Raw genomic sequence first — 16,233 nt, forward strand, 5'->3', positions numbered from 1 at the left:
CAACACAGAAGAGGGACTATAGGAAGTCCCAGAAGGTAGAAGAGATAGGAGATGAGCTGGGGTCAGCCTCTGAAAGCCAATCACTACCCTTGTCAGGTTCACAGGAAGCCCTGGCCACCCCCAGAGTGCTGTTCCAGAAGCTTCCACGAGGAGAAGGGAAGAGGGTGGAAGGCTGGGTCCCCATCATGCCAGGACCTCACATGGTAAGACATCACAGAGCAGGTGCATGTCCCACCCCCAGCCGGGCATCCACAATGTGTGATGAGGAAGCCATCACTTTGCATGACGGTGTCGACAGAAAGCTGTGGACTTTCTCCTATGAACCAGAAATGGCAGGTGGACACAGAATTTGAAGTTCTAGAAATTCTTTTGTTTTAAAGATTTTTATTTATTTATTCATGAGAGAGAGAGAGAGAGGCAGAGACACAGGCAGAGGGAGAAGCAGTCTCCCTCCCAGGACCCTGGGATCCTGCCCTGAGCCAAAGACAGATGCTCAACCACTGAGCCATCCAGATGCCCCGAGGTTCCAGAAATTCTTAGGGGTCTTTGCTATTACTTAGTCAAACTGTTGATGACATCCGGAGCGCACAGGAGGATGGAGAGAAGGTCCCTTAGCACCACCGCATGCAGCTCCTCTGAGCAACCTCTAGGGCCAAGGCAGAAACATGGGGGCGAGCTGGGAGTAAGCATACTCTGTAGCCCTAGATCCCACCTGTTGGTGTCATGATGCTGTCATGCTGTCAAGCCCCCCTCCCCGTCCCCCTCCTTCAAAGTCCAGCTCATTCTCTTTTGGCTTCTCAGCAGAAAGTCACTAAGTCTAGCATCCAGAATGAAGAATTGTTGCCCAGCATCTTTAGACTCTTTCAACATAGCAAAGGATGCAGTTAGGAAATGCTGCCATCACCAAGCGGTGCTGTTGGCTTGTTTTGTCCAAGTCTGTAGCTGAAAGCAAGCCTCCAAGACTTTCTGTGATAGAGGCTCTGGGGAGAGGGCCCAGCTGCATGCATTGCACGGAGGACTCCTGTCCACTGTGGTTGGAGGACCCGGTGCTACAGACTTGCAGCCTTCCATCCCCCGGAGATACAGGCCCCTTGGAGAATCTAACTCAGGCCAGGAGCTCTCCCCATGCAAAGACTTTTGCAGACAATTTTGGGAAAGGGAGGTGAGGTGGGGGGTGGAATATTTAAAGACGACCATAAAGTTCAACCACAAAAAGCCTTCAGCAACCGGGGAGGTGGCCCAGAATGTCCATTCGGCCTAAACATCCTTAACGTTCATTCCAGCTCTTAGGACCTGAACCCAGACAGGTCAGAATGTTGATCATATTTCATTCAGGCGGCTGGAACCACCCTGCCAAGCCCCTCACCCTGCAGCAGAGCAGGGCCTCAAGCCTGGCTGTCATTACACACCCCACCCGGGCCTCTATGAAACCTTGCAGCACTGCCTCCCATCCTCGGCTTACTCGCTTTCCAGAAGGGGGAGGAGGAGGAGGATAACCATAGGACAAAACCTTGTCTTAACAATATATTTTTTGGAGATCAAAATGCAGATTTAAGAAAGGAGGAGAAAGAAGTTTGTCCCTTAGGCTCCAGGGGCGATAAAGCGTGCACCAACCCCTTGCCACCACTAGATGGCGGCCAGAGAAACAAACGCTCCACAGGCCAGACATTCCTAGGAACCCAAATTTGGCTTCCACGCATCTCTTTCTTGGCCTACGGAGTGTTTATAAACATTTCCGGGAAATTTCACTGAGAACAAATCTAGATTTCCAGGCTGATTTGCAAAATGATCCCTAGATCTGGCACTCTGCAGGCCTGCATCCCTCCGGGCAACAATCCCTGGGAACTGCCCCAGGCTTCTGGATTGCCCTGTCTTCTCCTGGCCCTGTGGGTCATGCATCCGCAGGATCTGCCCGGACTCTATTTCCACCCCAATGGCCCGATACCCCCTAGCAGGGTGTCAGGTGAGGTCCACGAGTAGTTTGCAGAGAATTATTAATTCAGAGCAGGAAAAGGAAAGTTGAGAATTGCCTTGCCTGTATTTTTCTGGTCTAACATTTTACCCTTTGCTCTGGTTTTACTGCCTACATCTGCATTTCCGCTCCCATTCCCCAAGCTGAGTGAGGTGCCCCTGGTTTGTGCCCTCAGAGGTCCACAGTGTCACTGTCTCTCCCATTGGTATGTAAATTCCATGAGTGCAGAGACCAAAATAATCTTGTACCTGGCTCTTCAAAGGAATTCAGCAAACAAGAAAAGAAAGAAAGAAGAGGGGTGGAGAGAGGGAAGGCTTTACTCAAAAGCATTGGTTCTCTACCCTGAGCAGGCATCAGTATGCCTGGGAGGATTTGCTGTAGCACAAGAGGGCTGGGTCCCACCCCTGAGTGTCTGACTCAGTGGGTCCAGGGTGGAGCCTGAGAATTTGCATTTGTGACGAGTTCTTGGGTGACACTCATGCTGTTGGACGAGGATCCACATTTTAAGAACCTGTGCTCTCAGAGCCACTTTTTCAGAAGACCAGCTTCTGTGAATAGTTGGCAGCTTTTTAACAATTGTCTCATCTCTACCTTTTTATTTTGGACTCTCGCCGGTGCTCGATCAATACTGGTCCAGTGACACACTGATGCGTGGCTTTCGCTGCCTCTGCCTGCAGTGCCCTGGAGCAAAGGGGTCACCAGGGTGACTTCCTTCTATCTGAAGCTCAGGACCAACAGGGCAGAGAGATCGTGTGTATGATGAGGAAGGCTCACTGTCCTTCCCCGAGCAACAGCTTTCAGGATGCAAAAATGCAGGAAAAAATTGGGGTGGAATGGAGGATATAAAACGATGCAGATCCAATCAGGATGTCATATAGCAGATAACTTCCTACCGCCCTTTCCACATCCCGTGGTAAAGTATAAGGGTAGCAAATACCCTTATATTGACATTGTCAATAATCAAGCATCACATTGCTGCCTTCTGGGCCTGGGCAGTAAGGACCTCAGAGTCCTTCTTTTTACTTTTTTTTTTTTTTCTAATTAATGGATTTTTTTACATTTTTAAAAATTTGAATTCAATTTGCCAACATATAGTATAACACCCAGTGCTCATCCCATCAAGTGCACTCCTCAGAGTCCTTCTTAACACAATACTCATTGCAGGGGCTCTGAAGCAGTCCGAGTTGAGGCATGAGATGCAAACTGCTTTGTACCTGAAAAGACACTCTTTGCAAGGAGAGTCCAGAGGCACCTGGTGGCTCAGTGGTTGAGCATCTGCCTTCATCTCAGGTTGTGATCCTAGGGTCCTGGGATCAAGTCCCACCCTCACTGGGCTTCCTGTAGGGAGCCTGCTTCTCCCCCTGCCTGTGTCTCTGCCTCTCTGTGTGTCTCTCATGAATAAATAAATAAGTCTTAAAAAAAAAAGAAGAAAGAAAGACAGACAAACAGAAAGAAGAGTCCTGGACCCCGTGTAGAGCAGAGAAGATGGACAAATCCACTGTGTCCTGGCCAGAAGCCACTCTTCAGCAAACAGAACATAGAGTATCCACGGAAGGTTTGGTTACCTTCAGGTTCTTGGTCACAGGAATGCAGTTGGCAAAGGAGTTCCGCGGACGACTCAGTAATGTATGTCAAGTGAAGCCCCCTGAGAACAAAGTCCCAGACTGACTGGTAGGAGCTGGTCCCCCTCCTGCGCTGCTCAGCTGCAAAACAGATGGGAGTGGGGCAGCTGCATTCTTCCGCACAAACCTCAGGCCTCAGACGGAAAAAAAAAAAAAAAAATGAGCGTACGCTGCCACCAAGTGGTCAGGGCTGATAACAGGCTGTAGCTAAGGAAGGAACAAAAACCGATAAACGTCTAATGAATGGACGCGAGAGGAGATAAAAATTGTAATGATTTTATTTTAGTCTTTTCCAGTGCACTGAACACGCACCCCTGTTTGTGTGTGTGTGTGTGTGTGTGTGTATATATATATATATAAAACCAAAACGCTAGTATCCAAGAAAGAGAGTCAGAACCTTTTAATATCCCAGCCCAGAAAGAATGGATGGATTGGGAATTCAATTCAGGCCCCCTTGGATCCCATCCAGATGTTCAACCAGCTGGTCACAGAGTCCCCTCCAGTCAATTACTTTTCTTGATGTTTCTAATCAACAGTATTATATATGTGATGCTATAAACTTTTATATTTAATATTAGCTCATAACTCAGGTTCCTAAACCAGATGTTTTGGGTGAGAAAGACATTGATGACTTATCAGTAGATTGAACCCAGGCCACTGGCTGCTCTCCAGGCATCTTGCCAGCTGAGCTGTAAAGCAGACTGGTTGCTACCAGTTCCCTTTAGGTGGTAGTGGTGGGGGGGGTGGTGGAGAAGGAACAGGAGTATGAACATAAAGCTGCATCCAAGAAGATCTTTATGAGGTTTTTTTTTTTTTTTTTTTTGTCTCTCTCTCTCTCTTATAAAACAGGAGCTTGTAGGGTCGTCTTAAGTAAATGATCGTCAGGTATTTGCAATCCTGTGCACACAGCCCTCCCGTCTCCTTTACAGCATTATGACACTGGGGAAAACAGATGGAAGGAAGAAGAAAGGAAGTAAAATATGTGGCCCAGAGAAGGTGATGCCATTGACTCTCACGAACCAGGGGCATTACATCTTTACGTTTTTTAATGTAAGAGATTGCTGCCCCCCTTGCACTTCCCTCATCTAAAACAGCAGGGACCACTTGGGCAGGGGGTGGGGTAGGTTAGGCAGACTGGGGAGCAGAGAACAAAGAAACCTTCTGGGCTCTGGTTTCAGGACCCTGAGGAGAAGAGGAATTCCTGCCCCACCAACCCTCTTTTTTTTTTTTTTTTAAGATTTTATTTATTTATTCATGAGAGACACAGAAAGAGAAAGAGGCAGAGAAATAGGCAAAAGGAGAAGCAGGCTCCCCGAAGGTAGCCTGATGCAGGACTCGATCCCAGGACCCCAGGGATCACAACCTGAGCTGAAGGCAGATGCTCAACCTCTTAGCCCCCCCCCCCCCCGAGGTGTCCCCCTACCATCCCTCTTGAGAAATATCCTCCAATCTGTGGAGAAGGGACCAGAATTACTGGTTGGCTCCCAAGAAAGAGGTTCTGCAGCTGGCTTCCTGGGTCAGAGTCCTGGTGGGGAGCAACAGAGCCCACACAGGGGCCTGGGTGATCCCAAAGGAGCTAATCCCTAAAACAGCAAGTGCTCAACAGGGTTCTGGGTACACAGCAAGTGCTTGATAAATTGCAGCCCTTACTGCTCTTATCCAGGTACTTATAGTTCAGATGCCTTGATAATCAGCAAAGACAAGGCCCCTGTGAGATGTTCCCCTAGCAAGGGACAGTCAGCACTCTCCCCATTTCCACCTTTCTTCCTAACATCAGCCAAGACTTACTTTTAATTCAGGGTCCTAAAACCAGCCAATCTAAACCAATACATGATAGTTAATTTGATGTGTCACAGGCCACAGGACCCAGATATTCAGTCGAGCGCTATACTAGACATTTCTGTAATGGTGTTTTCTTAGGTAAGAGAACATTTAGATCAGTAGACTTTGAGTAAAGCAGATGATCTTCCAGAATGTGGGTGGGCCTTGTCCAATCAGTTGAAGGTCTGAGCGGAAAGAAAAAAAGAAAAAAAGACTGAGCATCCCAGTCCCAGAGGAAGAGGGAATTTTGCCAACACGTGGCCTTTGGATGCAGCTACAACTCTTCTGGGTGTCTGGCCTGCTGGCTCGCCCTGCAGATTGTGAACTTACCAGCTTCCATGATCACATAAGCCAATTCCTTCAAATAAATCTGTTCCTTCTTCCACACCCACACCCAACCACACACAAACACACACACACACACATGTGCTCTGTCCTCTGTCTCTGTTGGTTTTTTGTTTGTTTTATTTTGTTTGTTTGTTTGGTTTGTTTTGTTGTTGTTGTTCTTTGTTTTTTGGTGGTTTTTTTTGGAGAAGCCTGGAGAAGCCTGACTAATGCCCAATGGTTGCACAAAAAAATATTTTGGAATCCACCTAAACGGTTTTCCTCTGGGCCATACCACTCTGGTGCAATATCGGGAGGACAAATATCTCTGAAACTCACTTGCATCTTCTACCAAACTAGGAGATGGCATTATATTGGGAAAGGCAAACAGATTTAGTTCATGTGCCATCTGTAACCTATGAGCGGTGGTGGCCAGAAACAGTGTTAAGAAGGGTTCTGAGGTCTTGTCTGTGGCTGGGGATGGGTGTGCCAGGATCAGCTGATGGCAGTGTGCAGAGTGGGGACAATGCAGCCACTCGTGGCCTCTCCTCTGTTCTGGTGGACCTTGACCTCTAGGTATTTGGCAGCTTGAATTTGCCCTGTGGGTGCCTCATTCTCAGCCTGCTTTACTGGATCTAGCTCCTCTGCTCTGGTTTTTGGTTTTGGGAATATTGCTGTGTCTCCGGGTTGAGGCCGCATATTATCTATGGCCTGAGATACTCACCCCAAGAGATCTCAGTGAGCTCCAGGATTTTTTTTTTTCCAGATTTTATTTACTTATTCATGAATGATACAGAGAGAGAGAAGCAGAGACACAGATAGAGGGAGAAGCAGGCTCCCTGCGGGGAGCCCGATGTGGGACTTGATCCCAGGACCCCAGGATCACTACCCGAGCTGAAGGCAGATGCTCAACCACTGAGCCACCCACACGCCCAAGCTCCAGGGTTTTAAGGAACTGCTCACTAAATCCATCTACGATTGGCAACCCAAACATAATGTGATGCAAATGGGCCTCTCTCTATTGACAGTAAACCTGCTGTCCTCTGCCTTCCACCACCCTGCAAAAAGCAACACCACCTGCCCACGTAACCAGGCTAAAACCGTGGAGTTCCCCTTGATTCCCAAATTTTCTTTATCCCCCCTCCACCCTGCATCCATCAGCGGATTCTGAGGATTCCACTTCAGACCACGGCCTGGTGTGGGCATTCCCTCCATGTGCACCATCCCTACCCTGAGCCAGGCCATGCTGCTCTGCCTCAGGCCTCCCTGCACCCCTTTGAGTCCCCACCCAATGTCTTCTCGCAAAGGCTAGCGGGGAGACCAGGGCAGGATGACAGGCCGGGGCAGGGGGGGGGGGGCAGGGGGGAGGGAAGGAGGGAGAGCAAGAGAAAGGGGAGGGAGGGAAGGACTAGGAAGAGACCACCATGCATCAGGCCTGTTTCAGGCCTTTGCCTCTACTGCTTCCTGTAATCCTCCCTGTATCCTGGGGAGCTAGGTCCAGACCACCTACAAAACTTGCCCCAGAGGCACCTGGGTGGCTCAGTTGGTTGAGCACCTGCCTTTGGCTCAGGTCATGACCTCAGGGTCCTGGAATCAAGCCCCACATTGGGCTCCCTGATTGGCGGGGAGCCTGCTAATACCTCTGCCTCAGCCTGCAGCTCTCCCTGCTTGTGCGCACTCTCTCTCTGTCTCTATCAAATTAATAAAAGTAAAATCTTTGAAAAAGAAACTTGCCCAGGTTACTTGGCTAGGTAACCCAAGCCAGGACCCCAGACTCCACAGACCCCTGTCGGCACCATGCTGCCTCCATAGATGCCAGCTGTGCCAGGGGCACCCCACCTCCCCAGACCACTCCTGACGCCCTGGGCCATAAGCAGCCCCCACACAAGGCACACCTGGGTCCCCAGCATCTGGCCTCTGTGTCCATGCCCCCCGCCTTAGGATCCTGCTGTGGTGTTTTTCAAATTGAGTGACATGAGGAACCGCACTGCACAAAAAAAATTATCTGGAAGTCCCTGAGAGTGTATCCGACAACCCCAGTGTGGGCTAAGAATTAGATAGTGAACCTTGGTCCCTTGGGAGCTGCCCTGGTGCCAGCAGGACCAGGACCAGAAATGCAACTACAGGTGTGGAAGTGTGTGGCCAGCCATTCCTGAGACCTGTACTGATTGTGTTGATCACTTCAGAAGAACTTCGAAGGGAAGAGGGCCAACTGAAGAATTCTTCTGCATGTCCCAGGCCCCCCATAGTAGATCAACAACCTTTCCGGGATCTGGGAACCCCAGCCCGAGTAATCCTGGCCTGCAGCCTAAAGTTAAAACGCCAGGGCCCTCCCCTCCATCACCTGACCTTTGCTGGCTTCTAGGCACACCTCCTGGCCCTGCTCCTTCCTTCATTTATGCCCAGTCATGGCAGCCATTTGGGGGGGCTAAATAGTGAGGTGGGGGGATGCAGATGGGGGACACAGAGGACCTGTGTTTGCAATCTAACTCCGTTACTTACAGGCTTTGTAATCTCGGGCAGGTAATCCCTTTGTGCCTCAGTTTCTCCTCTGTGAAATGGGGACGATAATAGCGCACAGCCGGCGGGATGGTTGTGAGGGTTATGTGACTTATAATACGCTGAAGTTCACAGAAGTGTGCCCAACCCGGAGTTGGCACTCAGTGAACCACATGAGTCATGTTCTGGATACACTCCTGCCTTTCATGTGTCCGGCCCTTTTGCTTGGCTAGAACGGCTTTCCTTGTGTTGCCATTCTAGAAAGCTCCCACTAACTTTCCCAAAGCCTTTTGCGAGAAGCCTTCCCTGACACCGTTCTTCTGTACCCCGAGCACACCATCACTGACACCCATCCTGCTAACCTATTCTAACACCCATCCTAACACCCAACCATCAAATCAGTTGTTTCCTGGTGGTCTGGATAGGATTCCCAAACAAACAAACAAAAAAAAAAACATTCAGCCGTGCAAAAACAATTCTATTCCTCTCGCCTTCCTTTGAGGCACTGTGCTGGGTTGGCAGAAAATCCAGACCTCATGGTTTCAGGTTCCCTAGGGCTTCCCAAGGGCCATGCCAGGTTCCCGTTAGTCTGCTCAGGCTGGAACAAAATACCAAAGATTGGGTGGAGCTTCAATAGCAGACACGTATTCCCTACAGTTCTGGAGGTTGGAAGCCCCAGATCCGGCTTTGGTTTCTTCAGAGGCTTGCAGACACTTGCCACCTCGCTGTGGCCTCGCGTGGACCGTCACTGTGTGAAGTCATCCTTGTGGTTCTTATTTCTTCTAGAAATAGTCAGATTGGATCAGGGTACACCCCCAAGGCCTCATTTTACTTAATTTACCCTAATTATCTTTGTTGCCGCATGTCTCCAAATGTCTGGGGCTTACACGGGGTGAGGGCTTCCACCCTAAAATTTGAGGGGAACACAATTCAGTCCATCACATGGGGTAGAGATGAAGGTGACACATTCATCATGGCAAATGGAGGGGGGACCATGATGTGCCCAGTCATCAGACCACAGGGATCTAAGATGCTTATCATCTTGGGTCAGAAAGACCTTGGTCCCTCTGCCCAGATGCCCCAGGTCGGCACTCCTGAGTCTTACAGAGGTCCAGGGACATTGGAGGTAGCTCACTAGTGGGACACCTGGGTGGCTCAGTGGTTGAGCGTCTGCCTTTGGCTTAGGGCGTGATCCTGGGGTCCTGGGATTGAGTCCCACATTGGGCTCCCCGCAGGGAGCCTGCTTCTCCCTCTGCCTGTGTCTCTGCCTCTCTCTGTGTCTCTCATGAATAAATAAATAAAATCTAAGAGAGAGAGAGAGAGAGAGAGAGAGAGGGAGGTAGCTCACTAGCTGCTTGAAGTGAGAGAGACCCAAAGTTAGAAGAAAAAAATCTCTAGATAATGTGCCTCACTTTGTTTGAAGTGTATAAGAGTGACACAGATCGTTGGAGGGACAGAGGGCTAGCACTGGGTGGATGGGTCACCAATGTAGGTTGGAAATTCCACCAGTCGTATAAACTGGTGAGGGCAAAATACTATGGTCACATTTGCCAGCCGCCGGCCAGTTCACAAGCTCCTTGAAGGGTGCCTTCGTGCCTTCTTTCTACGGCGAGCGGTGCTTAGCACTTGGTGGCGCTAAAAACAAGCCCTAAAACCAGGTGGAGGCGGCGGGTCCGGTGCGCCCCTTAGTGGTCAGGGCGGGCATCGCAAGCCTCGGGATTGTTTCCCTGTGACACCTGCAGGCAGAGCCTCAGGGCCAGCTGATTGGAGGAGCCACCCAGACAATGTTTCACTGAGGATGTGGGACGGATCTAGAAGGTGTGCTGATAATCAGAAGACTTCATTGCTCCAGCCTAGGGCCAGCTGGGTGCACCTGCTAGGTCTGTGGAAGGGCTAGCCTCCCTGCACGTGAGAAGACTATTCCAATAAAGCGGGGAGAGAGAGGTGCCCCACGGCCTCTCGCCCTGCCTCTAGGCCGGAGTCTGAATCCCCTCATTTCAGACTGTGGTTCAGGTTTAGCAGCTGGGATCTCACGGAGAGAGGGCCCCCAATGTCCTTCCTTCTACTGTGTGGGGCAGGGGTAGAGTGAGCTGCTAGGGGCTGAACTGCGCCCCCCTCAAAATCCAGAGGTTGCAACCCTAATCCCCAGGATTTCAAAACATGACTGTTTTTGGAGTTCTTTAATGTGACTGTTTTGGAGTTCTTTTGGGTTCTTTAACGATGGGATTATATCTAAATGAGGCCCCTACGGTAGGCCCCAATCCAACACAGCTGGTGTCCTCGTATGAAGGAATTTGGACACACACAGAGATACCAGAGACTCACAGAGGGCAATCCATGGAAAGGCACAGAAAGAGGGCGGGCATCTGCAAGAAGAGAGGCCCCAGGAGAAACCAGCCCTGGTAACCTTGACCTCAGACTTCCGAAAGCCTCTAGAACGGTGAGAAAATTAACTTCTGTTGGCCATGCTCCCCCGACCGCCCAAGTCTGTGATGTTGTATTGTGGCAGCCGGAGCAGATGGACACCAGGCAGGCCCTCTGTGCCTCCAGCGGACACTTACTGAGCCCCTCCACCCCACCTCAAGTCCTGGGCACTGTGCTTGACACCGAGGATCCAAAGAATAAAGCATCGGAGGCACGAACCGTGGCCAAACTGAAGCCTCTTGGAGCCTCGGACAGGTTGAGTCCACTTCTCTCTCTCTTTTTTCCTCTTGATATATTAATATATATGCCAGAGACTTAAAGACGGTAGTAGTCTCTTTTGAAATCTAAGTACAATTAACATAGTGTGTTATATTGATTCCAGGTGTCCCATATTGTGATTTGACAATTCTATACCTTTCTTAGCACTCATCAGGCTAAGTGTGCACCTAATACCCTTTATTTCACTCATTCCCCCCATCTTCCTCCCTTCTGGCAAAAACGGGCAGTATTCTTGAAAACACAAGAGGTATTTTTAACACACAATGATGCAACAGCATGTTGCTATGCCCAAGATACCTACAAGATTTATTTTAAAAGTTAATCTATAGTAGGGCAGCCTGGGCGGCTCAGCAGTTTAGTGCTGCCTTCAGCCCAGGGCGTGATCCCGGAGACCTGGGATCGAGTCCCATGTAGGGCTCCCTGCATGGAGCCTGCTTCTCCCTCTGCCTGTGTCTCTGCCTCTCTCGCTCTCTCTCAGGAGTAAATAAATAAAATCTAAAAAAAAAAAAAAATTAATCTACAATATAGATGAGGGACACAGAGAGGCAGAGACACAGGCAGAGGGAGAAACAGGCTCCCTGCGGGGAGCCCAACGCAGAACTTGATCCCAGGACCCCGGGATCACAACCTGAGCAGAAGGCAGATGCTGAACCACTGAGCCACCCAGGTGTCCCATGCCACCAAGCCTTTTCTTGTTGACCTGTGGTATAGACCGTATGATCCAGTAAGGGCACCCAAGTTTAAAGTTGTATGAAAAGCACTTTCATTCAATCCTGCTCATGTATTGACTGTGTAACCTCAGATAGAAATACTATCAAAATTTAAATTTTTTATTTATGATAGTCACAGAGAGAGAGAGAGGGGGGCAGAGACACAGGCAGAGGGAGAAGCAGGCTCCATGCACCGGGAGCCCGACGTGGGATTCGATCCCGGGTCTCCAGGATCGTGCCCCTGGCCAAAGGCAGGCGCCAAACCGCTGCGCCACCCAGGGATCCCACTATCAAAGTTTAAATCTGAGTCCCTCCCTGAACGAGGAGCCTAGGCCAAAACATCTGAATCCTATCCCTAGGCACTGATAAGCTGGCTTGGTTAGGCCTGCAGGCTATGATGTCTGGCAGGTGTGTAGACCATAAGCAAGTCATTGAGTGTCTGAGCCTGTTTTAACTCCTGTGAAAGGAGGTTATGATTACATCCCAGCAGATTTGTGAGTAGTATTAAATGAAGTGACGCACACAGAGGGTTAGATCAATAAGCAAAGCATGCCGAGGGCTCCTCCTGCCTGGAAGGACAGCAACGTGACTGCCCTGGAGCACAGAGCTGGGAAGCTAAGGAAGTCCTGCTTGAACTGTTTCAAAGTTCCTAGTAAGCAAAGATAGGTGGTTTGGAGAACCTGCTGAGCAACTTGAGGGCAATATAACTGGTCTTTGGAAGACTATAGGATTTGTTTCAAAATAACTTTTGATTCAAAAACTATCTTGTGGAGTTGTCTGGGTTCCAGGGATCTAAAGCAGGAACACCTGAGTTAGACCCAATGAAGACAAGAACATCATTGACGGTCTACATTCTCTTCTAACATTTTCCTCTGCCCTAGGGCCAGGCTCCATCCCAGCCCCCAAGACACCAGCTTTTGGGTGGCAAGACTGTGTCAATCCTGTTCTGATCTGTACACCAACAGTATCTAGGACCTAGTAGCATAAGCTCCATGTGTTGATTGAATAAATTTCAGGAATCAGTGTGTTTTTGAGGAAGGCCAATGGGAGCCTCAGGTCCCCAGAGCAGGTGTCCTTTGGTCAGATCAGGAGAGCCTTGGGAGCCCAGGGTTGCCTCAGCTTTGTGGATGCAGAAATTAAGATTGGTGAGATACACAGAGAGATGGCTGGGCGAGGGGACCGACTCATGGCAACCATACCTACAGGTGTAGATACCAGAGAGCCGAGTAGTAAGTTACATATGCATATTTGTACATCTATGGAAACCCACACCAGTGTTCATTCTGCATGATGGCCACGTCTTCACGGAAGCTCACAGGGCGCTCAGAGGGCTCTGGGGAAGCACAGGCTCTTCATTCCTGGTGTCTTTCTGCAGGGTCTTTGATTCTTCAACTAAGGGTGGAATCTGTAGCCCCTCCCCTGGAATCTGGGTGGGTCTGATTTAAAGATCTACTCTCTTAGTAACTTTCGAATATATAGTATTGTTAGAGGCACCATGTTGCACCTTAGATCCCCAGAACTTATTCATCTTATACTGGAGTCTGTACCCTTTGACCACCTTCACCCTCCACCCTCAGGTAACCACCAACCTACTGTTTCTAGTTCAATTCTTTTTGAATTCCATTTGTAATTCAGATCATACAGTAGGTGTGTCTCTGACTTATTGCACTTAGCATTATGCCCTCAAGTCCCATCCTTGATGTTGCAAACCCTTGTTTGCTGAATAGTGTTATTTATGTGTATATGCAATAATTATAAATGCTACATGTATTACATATTGCATAAACGTCTTACAAACATATATTCATAGTTATAAATGTGTATATCTATACAGAGATATACATGCATATCTCCCATTTTATTTACCCATCCATCAATGTACACTCAGGCTATTTCCAGGTCTCGGTTATTGTGAATAATGCTGCAGGGAACATGGGGGTGCATAGATCTCAAGACAGTGAATTCATGTCTTTTGGAGATGTGCCCAGAACTGGGATTGCTGGATCCTATGGTTCTATTTTTTTTTTTTTTTTTTATTCATGAGAGACAGAGAGAGAGAGAGAGAGAGAGAGAGGCAGAGACACAGGCAGAGGGAGAAGCAGGCTCCATGCAGGGAGCCCAATGTGGGACTCAATCCTGGGACTCCAGGATCACACCCTGGGCCAAAGGCAGGTGCTAAACCACTGAGCCATCCAGGGATCTCCCTTTTTTTTTTTTTTTTTTTTTTTGTTAAAGGAACCTCCGTATTGTTTTCCCTAGCAGCTACAACAATTAGGACTGCCAACAGTGCCCAAGGATCCCTTTACTCCACTGACACTTGTTTGGTCTCTTTGCTAAAACCATTCTAACAGGTTTGAGGAGGTATCTTGTGGTTCCCATCTGCATTTTCCTGATTAGTGATATTCAACACCTTTTCATGCACTGATTGGTCATTTATATGTTTTTTGGGAAGGGGGAGATGTATTTCTTTGCTTTTTTTTTTTTAAGATTTTATTTATTTGACAGAGAGGGAGAGGGAACACCAACAGGGGAGGGCTACAGAAGCAGAGCAGACTCCCAGCTAACAGGGAACCCCACACAGGGCTCCATCCTAAGATGCGGGTATCATGACCTGAGCTGAAGGCAGATGCTGAACCGACTGAGCCACCCGGATGCCCCCTTGGTTCATCTTTAAGTCGGGTTTTCTTTTCTATCGACTTGTAGTTCCTTACCTATTTTGTATACTAGCCCTTTAACAGACACATGATCTGCAAATCTTTTCTCTTTCTGTAGGTTGCCTTTTCATTTCACACATCAAGTACTGTCTTTTATTTTGAAAACCTGCAGGAATGGCAGCGCCATAACTTTGTGTGTAAGCCCTCTAATGGGTGTCCAGTAGCGAACGTGTTTTCCTGACCCCCAAGAGGAAGGTTACTCCGAGTACAGAACACTTTTTTTTTTTTTTTTTTAAAGACTTGAGAGACGGCAGCCTGGGTGGCTCAGTGGTTTAAGTGCCTGCCTTTGGCTCAGGTGGTGACCCCGGGGTCCTGGGATCGAATCCCACGTCGGGCTCCCTGCGTGCAGCCTACTTCTCCCTCTGCCTATCATGAATGAATAAATAAAATCTTAAAAAAAAAAAAAAAAAAACTTTGGGGGTGCGGGGCAGAGGGAGAAGGAGGAGCCCGATGCAGGATTCGATCCCAGGGCCCTGGGACCACGACCTGAGCAGAAGGCAGACACTTCACCGAGCCCTCCCCACCGCCCCCCCCCCAGGGGCCCCAGAAGGCATTTTTGCAGAGCTGCTGGCTAACCTTCCACCAGCCCCTTTCCCATGAGTGGGGCTTCCAGGTAAGTCGCCCTCCCTAGGGAGACAGAACATGAGAGACTCCTAACTCCGGGAAACGAACCAGGGGTGGTGGAAGGGGAGGAGGGCGGGGGTGGGGGTGACTGGGTGGCGGGCACCGAGGGGGGCACTTGACGGGATGAGCCCTGGGTGTTCCTCTGTGTGCTGGCAAACTGAACACCAATAAAAAAATAAATCATAAAAAAAAAAAAAAAGTGGCCCTCCCCGGTTGAGATGCTCGCCCAGCACGTCCCCGTCAGCCGTCTCGATACATCTCACGTGGCTTGAAGCACTTTACTTCCTTCTAGTTTTGCTACCACTCACTGAGCGCCTCTTCCCTCCCCCTGAAGGCGCTCTGCACAGCTCCTTAGGAAGGACCTTTAACTACAAAGGCCGTAGAGCGGAGATACTATCACTCCCCCTCCCCCTCCCCCTCCCCCTCTACAGATAAGGAGACCGAGGCTCACCGGCCGCGACCGTCCCATTCGGGCCCCTGGGTGGCTCAGGCCTGAAGCACCGCCTTGGGCTCGGGTCCTGGGCTCGGGCCCGCCCGGGCTCCCTGCTCCTCCCTCCCCCTCTGCAGCGCCCTCGGCTCCTGCTCACTCACTCTCTAAAAGAAGTAAATAAAATCTTAAAAGAATTTTTTTTCTTCAAGATCACCCAACTGGTGAGCCGAGACCCTGCTGCTGCAGAGCTTGCTGCCCTAACCCCTCTTCCTGCCTTGCTTCCCCAGCAGACGGCAGAAGCAGTCCTCGGAAGCGTGCGTTCACGCTAATCGCACCGGGAATAAAACCCGTCGAGTCTCCCACGCCACGGCTCCCTCTAATCCACCCCCAACCACCACGCCCGCAGAGAAGAACCAGAGCTCCGGGGCCGACTCGCCCCAGCGGGGCCCAACACACCTGCGGGAGACCGACCTCCAGCGCCCTCCGCGCACCCGGAAACGCCATGCGTCGCGCGCCGGGACCGCGCTTCCGGGCTCCGCCCTCCCGGAAGTCCCGCCCCACGCGAAGCACAGCTTCCGGCAAGAATCGTCGCCAAGGAAAGCCGGAAGGAGGCCAGGGGCGGGGCCGTCCGGGGCGCTCTAGCCGAGCCCCACTCTGTGGCCGTCGCCCGTTGACAAGCCGCGAGGGGCAGGGCTGCTCCCTATTGGGCGCGCGGCCTCGAGGAGGCGGGCGGCCCGGCTCGCGGCGCGCTGATTGGCTGGGCCCGCCACGCGGGGCGGAGGGGCGGGGCGGAGGGGCGGGGCGTGGGGCACGA

The 16,233-nt window shown here is 50.3% G+C and overlaps 1 protein-coding gene across 1 annotated transcript in view; it reads right to left on the minus strand.

The window, feature by feature from the left end:
- LOC144310896 (uncharacterized) overlaps positions 1-15,963 on the minus strand; it is a 187,428-nt gene extending 171,465 nt beyond the window's left edge. Inside the window, exons 1-2 of the mRNA XM_077892587.1 lie at positions 15,876-15,963; positions 3,538-3,675 (exon numbers count right to left, since the gene is read on the minus strand). The gene's annotated coding sequence lies outside the window, so the exon portion shown is untranslated. The remainder of the gene's footprint in view (positions 1-3,537; positions 3,676-15,875) is intronic.
- Positions 15,964-16,233: the final 270 nt, after the last annotated feature.

This window comes from Canis aureus, chromosome 3 (assembly GCF_053574225.1).
Source record: "Canis aureus isolate CA01 chromosome 3, VMU_Caureus_v.1.0, whole genome shotgun sequence".
Taxonomy (NCBI): Eukaryota; Metazoa; Chordata; class Mammalia; order Carnivora; family Canidae; genus Canis; species Canis aureus.